This window comes from Mirounga angustirostris, unplaced genomic scaffold (genome assembly GCF_029215605.1).
Source record: "Mirounga angustirostris isolate CCGP_5_RB_7025 unplaced genomic scaffold, mMirAng1.0.hap1 SCAF_2, whole genome shotgun sequence".
In the NCBI taxonomy this organism is placed as follows: Eukaryota; Metazoa; Chordata; class Mammalia; order Carnivora; family Phocidae; genus Mirounga; species Mirounga angustirostris.
Window position 1 is genome coordinate 21,359,458 of NW_026991710.1, and position 15,892 is coordinate 21,375,349.

Genomic DNA, 15,892 nt, shown 5'->3' on the forward strand with positions numbered 1-15,892 from the left:
CAGGAGTGGCATCTTCACTCAAACCGGCCAAGCTGCTCTTGGCCACTTTTCTGTGGCGTGGCTCTCGGAAGGCCACGTCTTCTTTCCCTCACTGTGATCTTAGATCTAAACGACATCAACAGTATACAAGTTCCCTCTAGGGAAGAGGATTCTAGATGCAAGGTGAGCAGAGAGAGGCGAAGTAGGAGAGTCCAGAAACATTACTAGCCCAAGGGGAGACACACACACATACCCATCATACACCACTACCATCCTCTGAATATGTGTTAACAACACCAGGGGTCTCTTTGGAATGTGATGTGTAACATTTTCTGTCATGTGATTGGAACCCTGGCTGGGTGTCAAGAGCAGAGCTTCGGGCCCATACCCTGGAGTCTGGCTCACCGTGGGCAGGCGGAAAAGACTTGAGCACAGGCACTGGGGCCCAGGGCAAACTGAAACTGCTTTTGTATGTTTCCCTTTCTAACCTGTGAAGCAGAAGTGGAGATACTTAAAAAGATTGAAAGTCACACATTAAGGCATACGAAGCACTTTGTTTTCTGAGCTGTTGAGGAAAAATATTTGCAAACCCACCTTGTATGAGCCAGATGGAAGGCGGTTTATTACAGTATTGCTTTAAGGCTTTGGGCATCCTTTTACTCACTTCCTTGCCACAGGTGATGATTCTCTCCTTGCTGAAACCCTCTTTCACTTGGCTTCCGGGACACCAAGCTTTCTGGCAACTCTTTGTGGGTCTGCGCCAATAGCTCCTTCTCACCTCCCCAGCCTGCAAACGTGGGACAGCATCAGTGCAAAGTCCTGTCCCCTCCTCTTCCCCAACTACACTACTCCCACAGTGATCTGTCCCCGTCTCCCGTCTATGTGGAGATGACCACCCACATCCTCTTTTCCGCCCAAACTTCTTGCCTGCCCTCCAGGATTGTAGATAAAACTGCTTACTCGACATCCGAAGGCTAACCCACGATTTCCTCACTTCACCCCTTCCCCCCCTTCTCCAATCCCCATCTCTCCCCCTTCCCCAGCCGGTCTTCCCCTTTCGGTAAACGGGGCCTCCATGCTTCCAGTGGCTTAGGGAGAAAACAAAGTCAGTCTTGATTCATTTCTTTCTCTCACATCCCACATGCAGTCCATCAGTAAAGCTAGTCAACAACTCCTTCAAAATATATTCAAACTCTGACCACGTCTCATCACCTCTACCACCACCATTGTAAGCCAAGCTGCCATTGGTTGTCACGTGGGTTATTAGGGTCACTTTCTGACCACTCCTCCTGCTTCCTCTCAGGCCCTCTTAGAGGGATTCTTTGAAAATGTGTCCCTCTGCTGCTTAAAGCTGTTCATTGACTTCTCATCTTGCTCAGAGTCCAAATCCAAAGACCCCTCCTCATGACCCTCACCTGCCTTGCTACTCTTGGTCCTCATCTTTCACCCTCTCCCCAGGCCCACTGTATGCCAGACACGCTGACTTCTTTTGTCTTTCCTAGATTTCAGCAAACATGCTCTCACCTCAGGGCCTTTGCATTGGTGGTTCTGGAAGGTCTGGAAGAGCATCCACTATTTTTGCCGTAAGCATCTTTGCCATGGGCATCTTCACTGCATAACTAATTGGCTATAAGACAATTTGGCCATAAGTTAATAAAAAAAGAATAAGTGGTAGACAATTTGGTTTGATAGTTTGGTTTCATCACCTGGTTGACAGTTTAGTGTCATTTCCCCATTGATGCAACACTCCCATTTTTATATAAATCTTAGCCCTTATAATGGTCTGTACAGTGGCACAGAGTTTTGAACCCACATTTCCCATAGAACTTTAGGACATATGACGATATGCCAAGAACAAAACAGTGTAAAGAGCTTTCACAATGCAATACAAAGCTCAGTTACGCATATGCATCCTAGTATTTAACAACTGATATTTCTCTTAATGAAGGAAGGAATTTTAGCGGGAAAAAAAAAGTACAATACTGAACAAGGAGACGAATCAACAAGCAAAAAAATGTAATACTAGGAATGAAAGACTTCAAAGACAAGTGCTTAGATAGAACCCACAAAATAAAATCCGTTGTTTGCGCATTGCCGTGAATCCACACACAGTTTTTAGATTTTATTTATTTATTTGACAGAGAGACAAGTAGGGGAAACAGCAGAGGGGGAAGGAGAAGCAGACTCCCTGCTGAGCAAGGAGCCGGATGCGGGGCTCAATCCCAGGACCCTGGGATCATGACCTGAACCAAAGGCAGACGCTCAACTGACTGAGCCACCCGGGTGCCCCCCCCCCGCCCCTGCTGACATTTTAAATGTACTCAAATATTTTGTATTTTGCAATAAAGTTTTTAACTTTGTTATTCATTTTTCACATTTCATTATGTTCTTTTTAATGAATGTCCCTCTCTGATTTTTCATGGTTTTACCTTTTATGGCAAAATTGCCTTATGGCCAATTAGTTATGCGGCAAAAATGCTTGTGGCAAAAATGCTTAACAATGAAACTACCGAGAATGGTCTGGAACACTCTTCCTCTGATGTCCCCAAGATCTATGCCCTCACTTCCCGCAGGTTACCATCTTTATGCACCTTATGCAAAATTGTACTTCTACTCCTTTTGCTCTCTGTACCCTTGACTTGTTTTTTATTGATGGTGCTTATCACCACCTGACACTTTGTGTATTTACTCATCAACTTGTTTATTTCTGCCCACCAACCAGCATGAAAATTCCTTGAGACCCGGAGCTTTGTTTTGTTCCTTGCTGTGTCCCCAGACCCTGGCACAGTGCCTGGCCCGTATTGGGTGCTCAGTAAATATTTGTGGAATAGATGACTGTTTCTTAGTCACTGTTGGGTGGTGTGTCCAATCTACCTTGAAAACCCAGGCTTATGCTTTAATTCAGAAACTTGATAAAGAATGACTTACTCTGGAAGTCTAGAAGTGACAGGAACTACTCAAGACCAGAGACACAATGTAGAGACAAGAATATCAACAGTGGGAATGAAGGGATTCTTGGCAGCCAAGAATATGGGATGGTAAAAAATTGATTTAGTGTCTCGGGGTTTTTTTCTCAATGAAGATTTCTGTTATTACATAAAAAGGAAGTGGGTAGGACTTAGGAACTTTGGTGCTTTGGTGGAATTTTGTCCAGTGTTTTTTCTTTGAAAGTTTCTTCCCTTCCATTGTCTCTGTTCTCTCTTTCCAGAATTCCTACCAGTCAGACGATCCTCCCAACCCCACCACCCCAACCGATTCTTTCATTTTCTTGTCTTTTATTCTTTGTTTTTCATTTGTCTTTCTATTCCATTTTTCAGTGAGATTTCCTCTACTTTTTCTTTTAACCTTCCTCTCCATTTTCTCATTTGGCTCTTTTTTTTTTTTTTTTTTTTTCATTTTCTAAAGCTCTTGTTTTTTCATAACATCCTGTTCTTAGTGCATTTGATGGATACAATATATATTTTTTAATCTCTCTGAAGTAGTTATCATAAGATCCATTTTAAGAGAGTTTCTGACTCAAGAAGTCTGGGTTGAGCCCAAGAAATTGCACTTCTAATGGGTTTCTAGGTGATGCTGATACCGATCCAGGGACCACACATTGGGAACCAAGGGTCAACAACTATCTGCCCACATCTGTCTTTCCTTTGTAACTTTTCCCCAATTGCAATTTGTTATCAAGAAATAACGGAAGGAAGAGAGGGAGGGAGGGAGGGAGGGAGGGAAGGAGGGAGGGAGGGAGGGAGGGAGGAAAGGAAGTTGGGTAAGGAGGGGCCTGGAATGCAGCTGAGAAGCTCAGAGGCCAAGATATAAACATTCCTTTCTTCCAAAAGTCAGCCTTGATGAACTTGAATCTGTAGTTGAAAGAGCATGAACATGGATTTGGGAGATCCGTGTGTCAGTCCCAGTCTCTCACCAACACATCGCCTGGCCACAGGAAGTTCCCCGAAACTCTTTGGCCTCTGTCTCCAGGTCTGTAACGTGGGCGATTGTCACAAATGGTCATCAAGGTGCTTGCAGCTGGAAGATTCCATGGCCTGACTGTCATCCAAAGCTGGAAGGCTATTACCAGGGAACAGGCGGTGGTACCATTTGCTGAGCACTCATGTGCCCCAAACTGTGCTGTTTTACCCCCCTGATCTCATGTTTAAAATGCTCCACAACTCTAGGAAGCAGAACTTCTTATTCCCATTTCATGGAGGAGACTGAGGCGCAGAGCAACTAACTGGTCCAAGAGCAAATCGTCAATTACGTCAGAGCTGGGGGAGGCAGCCTGGCACTGAAAAGGGCATTGTGCCTTCGAGGCACAGACTTGGGCTCAGGTTCCGGGTCCGCGTCTCTCCTGGCTTGCGGTCTCAGACACCTCACTTTACTTCTGGAAGCCTCGGTGCACTCTTCTCTAAAATGAGGGTGACGAAATCTGCCTCACAGAGGTTGATAAACATAAAAATGCAGTCGAATGTGTAAAAGCAGTTGGCATGAAGGAGCCATTCGCGAGATGCTACATTTGATTTGGGAAACGCAGCTAGGCTTTTAGGTGGCAGGCAGCCTGCTCGGAAGAGAGAAGGCAAACGTGCATTATGTTTGAAGCCAAGTGGCTTTTCATCCCACGGAGATTTACCAGCTGGTGGAGGGGTGGGGGGCGGGGGAGAGTTACCTGGGTCTGAACAGCCGCCGGCATCCTCTAGTAAGAAGGGCGAATGCTCCCTGTTCCCAGCCTCCCAGAACCCGCGTTTGTCATCTGGAATTAGGCTGCACACCATTCAGGATGCCCCCGGAGTAGCAGAGAATATAAAAGCGAACTGGGATTGGGAAGGAGGCGGATTTCTCCATCTCTGCCCGTAGATTTCGAATTCTGCAAACAGCGAGGCGTTTCAGCCCACAAATGGTTAGAGAGGGGCTTTTTTTTTTTTTTTTTTTTAGAGAGAGAGAATGAGATAGAGCACGAGAGGGGGGAGGGTCAGAGAGAGAAGCAGGCTCCCTGCCGAGCAGGGAGCCCGATGCGGGACTCGATCCCGGGACTCCAGGATCACGACCTGAGCCGAAGGCAGTCGCTTAACCAACTGAGCCACCCAGGCGCCCAAGTGGAGGGGAACGAGCCCTGGAGGGGAAGGGGTGAAGTGGAGCCTCCAAGGACACGGGGCAGAGCAGGGACAGGCTGAGTTAGTGCTGCAGTGTGGCCAGGTCAAGGACGGAGACCTCGAAGAGCCTCTGAGCCAATGGTGGAAGCGGGAGGTGGAGACTGTGTCGGGGTTCTTGCTCCCCTGCAGGGGAGGGGGCTGCCTTCCCGGGGGAGCAGCTCAGCCACCAGCAATTGGTGTTTCCAAACGGCTGCATGGGCTCTTCGGTCTCTGGGAGGCAGGGTAGCCTAGTCGGGGCGAGGTAAGCCGGCGATCGAGGGTCACACAGGTGTGCAGGATCTCACACAAGGGGTTAGGGCCCCGGCATCCGGGTGTTCTCACGCCGGGCAAGGACAAAGCGGAAGCCAACAATGAAAACTGCACAACAGAAAAGTTTCACAAGCAAATGTCGACGTTGAACAGAAGACTCCTTTGAGCCAAGGGGAGGGCATGTGTAGCCAAACACAGGCCCCCAGGCTGTTTGAGTTCCTGTCTCGGCGGGGGAGTCCGAGCAGATTAGCGATAACGACCGTTCCTTTGTTTTCTCGAGATAACGCAATTACAGGTTGATTACAGAACGGCATCTCGGGGGCGCCTGGGTGGCTCAGTCGTTCAGCGTCTGCCTTCGGCTCAGGTCATGGTCCCAGGGTCCTGGGATCGAGCCCCGCATCGGGCTCTCTCCTCGGCAGGAAGCCTGCTCTCCCTCTCCCACTGCCCCTGCTTGTGTTCCTGCTCTCACTATCTCTGTCTCTGTCAAATAAATAAATAAAATCTTCTAAAAAAAATACATTAAGTTGTTGATATGTAGGAAAGAAAATATGTTCTCCTTTTAGATTATATGATGATGGATTCTAGTTATCCAAATAAAGAAGATATTTTGTTCTTTATCAGTCTCAGAAAACATATCTAAAATTAACTTCTTTATTACTTATAATTTCTGCCTGAAACTATGTCTTTTCATACCATTACCAGAATGTAGGATCTAAAAGAAGAAAATCCTGGGGCGCCTGGGCGGCTCAGTCGTTCAGCGGCTGCCTTCGGCTCAGGTCATGATCCCAGGGTCCTGGGATCGAGCCCCGCATCGGGCTCCCTGCTCGGCGGGAAGCCTGCTTCTCCCTCTCCCTCTCCCCCTGCTTGTGTTCCCTCTCTCGCTGTGTCTCTCTCTGTCAAATAAATAAATAAAATCTTAAAAAAAAAAAAAAAAAAAGAAGGCATCTCGGCGGGTCTGTCCGGGGGCGCCCGGCTGCGGAGGCGGGCGCCCGCACGCGCATCTCTCGGAAGCTTCCCCCGCCCGCCCGGACTCCCTCCCGAGCCAGGCTCGAGAAGCTGCCCCGTCTGGGCCTGGAGGCTGGCGCCCGAGGAAGCAGGCCCGGGGCCCTGCTCAGGCTCTTCCCCTCTAAAAGCCAGTTTCTATAAAAGTCCTTGATTCTGGGGCCTGGGGGCAGGGGACAGGGTCGGAAGACCAGACCGGAACTTGCCCGAAGCCAGGGCGGGGCAGAAGAGGGGTAAGAGCTGGGGGAGCGTGGGGCCTGGGGCACGGCCACCCGAGGGGGACAGAGAGAGGCCACTTCCATTTCTTGAAGTAGCTCGTATGTTGCAAGTGAAGGAATGACCCTCTGATCCCACACTCAAGGGAATAAAAGCAGAGGGCTGTGCAAAGACTCGTGGCTGTTTACAGCAGTTGCATTTATAATGTCCCCAAACTGGAAACAACCCAGATGTCTATCATCTGGTGAAAGAATAAACAAACTGGTCTATACATAGGTACTAGGTTGAATGGTAGCCCCCCTCCCCCCAACCCCCCCTACCTCCCCCCACCCCCGCCAAAGTTATATCCACTTGCTAATCCCTGGAACCTGTGAACGGGACTTTTTTCTTTTGGAGAAAGTGTCCTTGCAGATGTAAAGTAAGGATCTTCATAGATTTTGGATACTAACCCTTTATCAGATACGTCATTTGCAAATATCTTCTCCCATTCTGTATGCAGCTTTTCAGTTTTGTTGATTGTTTCCTTCACTGTGCGAGAGGTTTTTTATCTTGAATTAGTCCCAATAGTTCATTTTTGCTTTTGTTTCCCTTGCCACCGGCAACCTGTCTAGTAAGAAGTTGCTACAGTTGAGGTCAAAAAACCAATAATCCAGTTAATAAATAAGCAGAAGACATGAATAGACATTTTTCCAAAGAAGACATACAGATGGCCAACAGACACATGAAAAGATGCTCGACATCACTCATCATCAGGGAAATGCAAATCAAAACCACCATGACATACCACCTCACACCTGTCAGAATGGCTAAAATTAGCAACACAGGAAACACCAAATGGCCAGGATGCAGAGTAAGGGGAACCGTCTTACACTGCTGGTGGGAATGCAAGCTGATGCAGCCACTCTGGAAAACAGTATGGAGGTTCCTCAAAAAGTTAAAAATAGAGCTACCCTATGACCCAGCAATTGCACTACTAGGTATTTACCCAAAGGATACAAAAATACTGATTCAAAGGGGTACCTACACCAGCACTATCAACAATAGCCAAACTATGGAAAGAACCCAAATGTCCATCGACTGATGAATGGATGAAGATGTGGTATGTATGTATACAATGGAATATTACTCAGCCAACAAAAAATGAAATCTTGCCATTTGCAACAATGTGGATGGAGCTAGAGTGTATTATGCTAAGCGAAATAAGTCAGAGAAAGAAAAATACCATGTGATTTTACTCATATGTGGAATTTAAGAAAGAAAACAGATGAACATATGGGAAGGGGAAAAAAGGAGAGAGGCAAACAAACCATAAGAGATTCTAGACAAGAGAGAGCAAACTGAGGGTTGATGGAGGGAGGGGGATGGGGGAATGGGCTAGATGGGGGATGGGTATGAAGGAGCGCACCTGTGATGAGCACTGGGCGTTGTCTGTAACTGATGAATCACTAAATTCTACTCCTGAAACTAATATTACACTATATGTTAACTAAGTAGAATTTAAATAAAAATTTGAAGAAGAAAAAATAAAGGACCTTGAGATGAGATCATCCTGGATTATCCAAATTGAGTCCCAAACTCAAAGACAACTGTCCTTGTAAGTGACACACAGAGGTAGAAGAGAAGAAGACCATGTGGGAACCAAGGCAGAGATTGGAGTTATGCAGGTCCCAGCCCTGGAAGGCCTGGAGCCACTGGAGGAGATAAGAAACGAATCTCCCAGAGGCCTGTAGACATCTTGATGTTGAACTTCTGGTCTCCAGAATTGTGAAAGAATAAATTCCTGTAAATAAATGTATAAGCAATAAACAAGTTTGTGGTAACACATCATATGATGTCATGCTACTTAGCAACAAAAAAGAATGAATTACTGATTACGTGAAATAATTGGCTTGATCTCAAATGCCCCTTGCTAAGTGAAAGAAGCCACTCACAAAGGCTTCAGACTCTGACTACTTCACATGACCTAGAAAAGGCAAAACTCTGGGGACAGACATCAAAGCAGTGGTTGCTGGGGGCTGAGGGGGAAGGGAGAGGACTGAACACAAAGGGGGTCCAGGGAACTTTGGGGCATAAAGGAAATGCCCCATATGTTGATTGTGGTCACAGGTACACAACTATTTGTCAAACCCATATAAAAAGATTGAATTTCATTGGATGTAAATAGTACCACAATACATCTAATCTTTTAAAAAGTGAAAGAATACTAAACATTGTTCTCAAATTTGTAGTATATTTTGTTTACATTGAACAAATCAACACTTTTGTCATAGCCAGAATAAAAACAATGATATACCGGGACACCTGGGTGGCTCAGTTGGTTAAGGGTGTGCCTTCGGCTCAGGTCATGATCCCAGGGTCCTAGGATCGAGCCCTGCATTCAGCTCTCTGCTCAGCGGGAAGCCTGCTTCTCCCTCTGCCACTCCCCCTGCTTGTGTGCTCCTTCCCAAGCAGCTCCTTTATGTCTCAGTTTTACCCTGGACTCTGGATCTGGCTTGTGTGTGGCCTTTGCTCATGTGTGATAGTATGATTTATAATAAGAAATATATATTTGGCTCTCTCTTAAATAAATAAATAAATCCTTAAAGGAGCACCTGGGTGGCCCAGTCAGCTGAATGTCTGACTCTTGGTTTCGGCTCAGGTTGTGATCTCGGGGTCCTGGGATCAAGCTCCACATAGAGCTCCGAACTCACTGGGGAGTCTGCTTAAGATTCTCTCTCTCTCTCCCTCTGTCCCTCCCCCCTGCTCTTGCTCTCTCTCTCTCTCCCTTCCCACCAAAATAAGTAAATAAATGTTAAAAAAAAAAAAAGAAATATGTATTTGGTCTTTGTCCTCATTTCTGGCACAGAGCTCCTAAAACCCTTGGCATTTCCTATGATAAGAGAGATAAATGTTTCTTTTGTTATGTTAGTGAGATGACTTTTCAAAAGCACAGAAGGCTGCGGGCTGGTTTCGGGTGGAGCCAACTTCAGGACTGTGAACCGTCAGGTTGGGCCAACCGCCAGCACCCCCATCCCCCTGCCTTAAAACTTCAGGGAGGGGAGGGGGCCTAGGGGTTCAATTCAATCACCAATGGCCCATGATTTAATCAGTCATGCTTATGTAATGAAGACTCCATAACACCCCGATGGGTCCCGAGAGTTTCTGGGTTGGTGAATACAAGGAGATCTGGGGAGAGTGGTGCACTCAGAGAGGGGGGAGAGAGAGAGAGAGAGGGTGGGGGAGGGGGGCGGTGTGGGCATGGAAGCTCCACACCCTTAACCCACACCTTGCCCTGTGTATCTCTTCCATGTGGCTGTTCCCAGTTTATATCCTTGTATAATAAGCTGGTGATCTAGTAAGTAAAATGTTTCTCTGAGTTCTGGAGCTGCTCTGGCAAATTAATCAAACCCAAGGGGGGGGTCGTTGGAACCTCCAATCTATAGCCAGTTGGTCGGTCAGAAGTGATGAGGGACAGAAGCAGAAAAATGTTCACCCTTAGCCCAGAGGGCTGACCTAAAGCCTGCATAGTTCCAATAAGGATCAAATACGTGCTGGTTGCTACATTCTTAAAGGGTCTCATGACTGCCTCTGTATCTCACCCATAGTTAATATCGAACTGAATGATAAACACCGGGTCTTTCAAAAGTAGTTTTACTAGTAGAAATTTTTAAAAAAGATTTAGTAATAAATAAATATTTCAGAGAGAGATAAGAGATATCTTACAAATATTTCAGAGAGAGATAAGAGAGAGAGATTGCACGCTATGGCAAGCATGAGTGGGGTGGGGAGGTGGGGGAGGGGCAGAGGGAGAAACAGACTCCCTGCCGAGCAAGGAGCCTGATGCAGGGATGCAAGGCTCAACCCCAGAGCCTGACCTGAGCCAAAGGCAGATGCTTAACCGACTGAGCCACCCAGGCGCCCCCACTAGTAGAAATTTGAAGAAAACATTTATGACCTAACACTCCCTACATGTCCCCGCCGCCTTGAGGACTAAGCATATAACCACCAGCTCCATACTGCAAAAGTGCAGTTCTTTCTGCCCACGGGTCCTGTTCCCCTGCTACTTAAATGAACTTACTAAGCCGTACCATACAATGTCTCAAGAATTCTTTCTTCGCCGCTGTGCTCACGGAAGCACAGGTGACAATCTGGATTTGCAACTGACTTCTGAAGTGGGGAGGAGGCAGCGGTGCAGTCTCCTAGGGCTGAGCCCTTAATCTGCGGGATCTGATGTTATCTCCAGGTCAGAATTGAGTTAAATAGCAGGACACACAGCTGGTGTCCCAGAATTACTTGGTGGGGGGAGGGGGAACCCCACAGTGGAATTGGGTACAGAATCCTATTAGGCCTGTGTCCACTTCCTCTGGGTCTCTGGCTGGTGACCTCCACTTCTATTGCCGGTACCCATGACCTACAACTCTTACAGATACTTCCAGGAGATAACTTCATCTTCATCTTCATCTCTCTCCCTCTTCGTCTCCCTCTGTCTTTTGCCAGCCCTAGATCCACCACCTTTTCAGAAAGACATAAATGGTGGGTTCTCTCAATTTACCAGTGGTTGAAACTTTCCAGGTACTGGGCAAAGCCTCAAACTGGAGCAGCAGGAATCAAAATCTGCAAGTGGGTTCCTCGGTGGGGTGGGCGGGGGAGGGAAAGGGACAAATTCCACTTCCATCCTTTGTTTCCTGGACCTGAGTATTCGCTCTTGAGAAGAGAGTAGCATATTTTGGTCTGTGATTCAGTGCATATATGCTAGGGTTGTTTTTTTTTTAAGATTTTATTTATGTAGGGCGCCTGGGTGGCTCAGTTGGTTAAGCGACTGCCTTCGGCTCAGGTCATAATCCTGGAGTCCCGGGATCGAGTCCCGCATCGGGCTCCCTGCTCGGGAGGGAGTCTGCTTCTCCTTCTGACCCTCCCCCATCTCATGCTCTCTCTCTATCTCATTCTCTCTCTCAAATAAATAAATAAAATCTTTAAAAAAAAAAAAGATTTTATTTATGTATTTAGAGAGAGAGTGTGTGAGCTGGGGGAGGGGGAGAGGGAGAGAGAATCTCAAACAGACTCTGCATTGAGGGCAGAGCCCGATGTGGGGCGCAATCCCATGACCCTGAAATCCTGATCCGAGCCGAAATCAAGAGTTGGACGCTCAACCGACTGAGCTTCCCAGGCGCCCCTCCGTGCATGTATTTCTTCCTGAAGGACAGAACCCCAACCCCACCGGGTGCTTCTTTGAGCTGACATCTCAGCTGAGCCATTAATAGTTCCTTCTATTATTCTATTAGGCGCTGCTTCCAGCTGACACAGTGTAGGGTAGACCCCGCGGTTCTCAGGGGCCTGCACCCACCGCCACACCTCTGCGCCATGAATTGCTTGCTTCAGCCGAAGCGCGGACATGCCGGATGGCGGTCCCGGCAGGGTTGCTGTGGGCAGGGAAGGCAAACTTCTGTCTGGCTCTGGCATCAATTCCAGAAAGGACAATTCCTGCCCCTTCCACAGGAAAGGGGACCTGAGGAATTCCACCTGTCACCAGTGTCCCCTAATCTCATGGTAGCATTTACATTTTAGAACCACTTTTGGTACCAATTGTCTTAGCCTAGTTTCCCTCAAAAACCAGAGCCTGCAGGCAGGTAGCTTATTTTGTGAAAGGATCCCAAGAAACAGCGGTGGAGACTGGGAATGGGGGGCCGAGGAAGGGGGAGAGCGGCATAGACGTGCACTATAAAGTTGGTCACTGTGGCAGGCAAGTGGGGTCCATCCCGCTGTGCACCATCCTGAAGGCCAAGCAGAGGATGACGGAGATGTTTCCCTTGCTGGGGCGGGGAGACAGAGGATGGCATTTATCCCTCCCCCGTTGGTCAAGGGGTCAAGGGGCTCCCTTGTAACAATTCCAAACGAGACTCATTGGTGCGTAATTCTAGTTAACCCTTTTGGGCACCTTATGTATGGTGAGTGCTTTTAAAAAAGATGATTACCTTGGTCCTCTGTAATTCCCTTAGGGAAAGGGGCGGCAGGGAAAGCCCAGGGCAGAGGTGGCTCCCGTTCCAGGTGCCTGTTACCGCAATGGCCAAAGTAAACCAGGGGCTGAGAGCAGGGGAGGCGGAACCAGAGGAGGTGAGGCGGAGCCAGAGGAGGTGAGCGGAGCTAGAGGAGGTGAGGCAGAGCCAGAGGAGGTGAGGCAGAGCCAGAGGAGGTGAGGCAGAGCCAGAGGAGGTGAGCAGAGCTAGAGGAGGTGAGGTGGAGGCAGAGCAGGTGAGGCCAGAGCCAGAAGAGGTGAGGCCGGAGCCAGAGGAGGTGAGGCGGGAGCCAGAGGAGGTGAGGCGGGAGCCAGAGGAGGTGAGGCGGAGCCAGAGGAGGTGAGGCTGGGCCAGAGGAGCCGGTGCAAAATGGATACAAAACATCACATCCTTAACCTAATGAATTATCCAGTGTAACACTCAAATATTTTTTATTTTATTGTATTTTATTTAATGTAGTAAAATATACTGTGTAATACATATAACATATAATATAATACAGTATAAGTTTTATTATATTTGGAAATGATTTATGGTTAGATTTTCTCACTTGGCTAGGATTTTGGGGTATGCCTGATGATTGCCAAGAAACTGGCCATTTGCCGATTAAATGTATTAAACATGTAGCTAAATAATTCAAAAGGCAAAATTATAAGAATCTTTTCAAAATAATTTTCTTTTTTTTTTTTTTTACTATAGAATTATGTGTATTTAACATGGGATGTGGGTGTTTGATACGAATGTGGGGAATGGCTTCCAAGAAGACTGAGGTCCTCGGGCCTGCAAGTCTTACAGTTGTCCCTGGTGGGAGGGGTGGGACTAGAAAGTACATTTCTGAATCTGCTCTGATCACAGAGCCGACTTGCTGACTTGGGTTCTAAACGTTTCTTCATGCTCTCCTCTTCCAAGGCCATCACTCTTGTCCAAACCTCTGCCATCTCTTGTATGGGGTTCTCTAGCAGCCCCAAAATGAGTCTCCCCTCATCCACTCCGGTTTTCCACGCAAAAGCCAGCAGGACCTCTCTCAAAATGCATCACATCTCTTTCTCTTGAACCCATTACCCATTACTGGACTGTCAGTGTCCGAGTGTGAACGACGACATTCCTAACAAATCCTAAAGTCCTCCAGGGGCAGGCCCCTGCTTGTCTCTCCAGCCTCATCTCTCCTTCGTCCCCTGACTTCTGCACCACCCACATTACCTCTGCCAACCACCTTCGCCCTGTCTCTTCTTTCTGCCTACATGCCCTTCCTCTCAACTCACGGCGCCTTGAACTCCGACTTACTCTGCTGAGCTCGGCCCAAAGAATCACTTCCTCTGGGGGCTGTCCACTGTCTCTCCCTCCACCAGCACCCTCACTGCTCTTGGCTCCCTGACTTTGCAGTTATGAGGATGACTGTTTGGTCCTTCTTTTTTCAAACCTCCAGCCCCTGACAGAGTGACCAGCACTTGCTCGGTGCTCAGCAGTGGCCGTGAAGTGATGGATAAGGGAATGCGTGAAGGGAAGAATGCCGTATGTATTCCTCTCCCCCTGGTTGTCCAGCTCAGACCCAAGCCCAGCGCTTACTTAGAGGAAAAGCACCAACCAGCAGCGGAGCTGCGAATTCCAAGCTTGGGCAATGGCCACCTGGTGCCCAGCGGACACTCTGACCAGGAAGGGGACGAGTTTCAGACCACAGGCTTTCTCTGTCCCTACAAACCTCAGGATCCAGGGCCCTGAGCAGCACTCTGTCGAGCAGGTGCCCGCTTGGTTGGATCTGTGAGTCTACAAGACATGGGACAGGTGCCCGCTTGGTTGGATCTGTGAGTCTACAAGACATGGGACCTGGCAGTCCTCATCCATTGTTCGGCGAGTGGCATGGATACGGTCTCTGAAGAAAGCTTTCCCAGAAGAGCAGACACAGGAAATGTTATCAGAATCACCCAGAAAAGTTGTTTCCAGAAATGCTGCTCCTGGTAAAAATTTAAGGAGGATGAAATCTAAGGTGGCGTGATGAAGGCTTTTCCATTCACCATGATCACTTACTCATTTCCCCCTAAAAATAAAAAATTTCAGCACCCGCTACGATCCTTCAGCCTAGGAGGATATGGAAGCAGTATAAAGCATTTCCCCAGAAATCAAGTCACTGGCAGTCCGAGGCTATCAGACGCACGGAGGTGAAACCATTGCACCGTTTATTTAGTCCCTTGACAAACAGCGAACCCCTGTTAAGTGTCGGGGCTCTGCTTGGCACCAGGTGTCAGCGGCTGCAGTATGACCTGCAGAGGTGTAGTTAGGGGCATGGGCTTTGTAGCTGATTGCCTGGGTCTGATTCTTGGTTCTGCACTCCCCCCCCCCCCCACTTTTTTTTTTTGGCTGTGTAAACTTGGGCAAGTTACTTGAACCTCTGTATGCGTTTTCTGTGACGTTGGGACTAACGATACTACCTACCCATAAGACTGCTACCAGGCCTGCATCACCGCTTGAGAAGTGCCTGGAACAGCACGGTGGAAATCAGCCTTCTGCAAATTCTTAGGACTGCTCAGAGTACCCTCTCCCTGTTTCCCACGGTGCGGATCCTTTGTAATTCCTCCCCACCATCCTCTGTGCCTTCTCGAGACAAGATTTTCAGAAGTGATCCCCCTGGGCTCTCTGCTGCTCCTTGGGGGTCAGCGCGGGGCTGCATTTAGGAAACTGGGGTGGAGCACATGACCCAGATTTCAGCCAATCAAAACACCGCATTTCCTGGCCCCGGGCTGGGAAAGTCTTGGGCGCTCTTGCAATCCGCGGGACTCCCAGGGCCCTGCGTTCGCTTGCGAGGGTGGGTCGCCTCCTCATCTTACTTGAGAGTGGAAGCCTGAGCTTTCCTGGGCAACGCGGAGTTCTGGGTTCACCATAGAAGCCCCATGTCCGTTGGGTGAGAAGCCCAATTTAGTTCCCAGCCCATTACCAAGGCAAGACATTATCTTTTGGCTTAAACCGGAAATTTGCTGCCTCTTGGGACAGAAGGTCCTTACAGGCCATCGCACATCCATATGACAAACACCCTTTTGAGTGCCTGCTACCTACCTGCCAGGACCTGTGCTAGGTGTGCGGGGGGGGGGGGGGGGGGTCGGGGTGCCTAGTGTGGGAGGGAGGTGATGCTACTGTCCTCCAGACCTTGAGTTCTAGGGTGAGACGGTGAGACCCAGGCGCTGTCTGCTCGCCCCTCCCCTCGGGACATTTGGGAAAGAAAGCCTCTGTCGTACGTACATTCGGGGCCAGCTCAGCTGCAGGCCATGGGTTCTCTGTGTTCATCCTCTGGAACCCCAGAACCACCCTGCCCTTGACCTCTGC